The 1370-nt window shown below is 34.6% G+C and overlaps 1 pseudogene; it reads left to right on the forward strand.

Moving 5' to 3' along the window:
• The first annotated feature begins 213 nt into the window (after positions 1–213).
• LOC138844843 (U4 spliceosomal RNA) lies at positions 214–337 on the forward strand (annotated as a pseudogene).
• Positions 338–1370: the final 1033 nt, after the last annotated feature.

The raw sequence follows: 1370 nt of genomic DNA on the forward strand, positions 1-1370 counted from the left end.
AATGTGAAAATTTTAAATCTGAGCAAGGAATTCCTCTCATATGACATGGGTATGAATCTATTGTAAGAACAATATGTATGAGTACATGTTTATAGAATATTCCTGCAGTGGTTTTAGAGTTCTTTGGACTTCAATTTTGTAAAACGATGCCCAAATTATTTTACTTGTTTTCTCAAGAGGTATATCAATTATTTTTCTTTGAAGTGAAGAGACAACTTTGCACAGTGGCAGTATCGTAGCCAATGAGGTTTATCCAAGGTGCGATTATTGTTACTTGAAGTCAAGAAACAAATTGTAAATGGTTGGAAGCAATTAATTCTGGTAGGTGGTAGTTTGCAATAACCAGTAAGGATGAATGAAAATACTTATATATAGATAATGTTACAATTTTAAAATGCAAATGAAGTAAAAAATGCATTTCAAAATGAACATTTTATAAATGGTTCAAAAATAAACATTATAAGTTCTCTCCTTAAAATGTATTTCACTTTATAAACTCTCACTTCTTATTCTCAAGACATTAAACTGCAACATGCTTTTATTGGGAAGCAAAGAAAAATGTTCCATTTCACAATATTGAAAACATACAATTTTAAGTTTTGTTGAACAGTCTGTAATAGTTGTACTTAAATTTTTAGGCATAAATATATTTTCTTCATGATGCACTATGATAGATATATTATTTTAAAGGTAGTGGAATATCTGGGGTAAGTGATCTAACAGATTTGTTTTCATTAGAGCAAGCAACTTGCCCCTGTGTATCTAAACTTAGACTGAGTTTCATATCACAACATAATTTACCTTCTGTGCAGGAAAAGTAAAGGATGTTAGATTTCAAATCACAAAATAAGACAGTCCAATTTACTTCTGGTTCTCAGTGATATATTTAGTGTGGTTTATAACACCATGCATTCATGAAAGCTAGGTGTTTATTCAAAAGTTCACATTTGTACCTTTTTTTTCTTTAGCTCTATAGGTCTAAAATTTTCCTAAAGGACAAGTTTTTTTTTTTTTTTAAATACATGTTCATATGTGTTTTCTGCTGTAATCAATTTCTAAAGTGTATACACTGACAAGAAGAACTACACAGAGTACGGTCATCGAACAAGGTATATCTCCTGAGAAGGGCTCCAGGTGGCTCAGCCAGTGCTACTGTTTGTGTTTCCCACACCGCAGGAGCCCTCAGGAGGACACTAGGATTCCAGTATGCAGTGGGCTGGCTGTCAGGACCACGGGGTGGTGTGCAGTCCCTGCCTGCAACTTCTTTGAACCCTGAGGCATCAGCTTTCCAATCTCTGTGTGGTGAGGGAGAACTTGAACTTCCTGTATGACCCGATTTCCTTGAGTGAGGCAGCAGATCTCAAGCAGTC

This window comes from Oryctolagus cuniculus, chromosome 12, assembly GCF_051225735.1.
Source record: "Oryctolagus cuniculus isolate XC-2025 breed Fujian yellow rabbit chromosome 12, ASM5122573v1, whole genome shotgun sequence".
Taxonomy (NCBI): Eukaryota; Metazoa; Chordata; class Mammalia; order Lagomorpha; family Leporidae; genus Oryctolagus; species Oryctolagus cuniculus.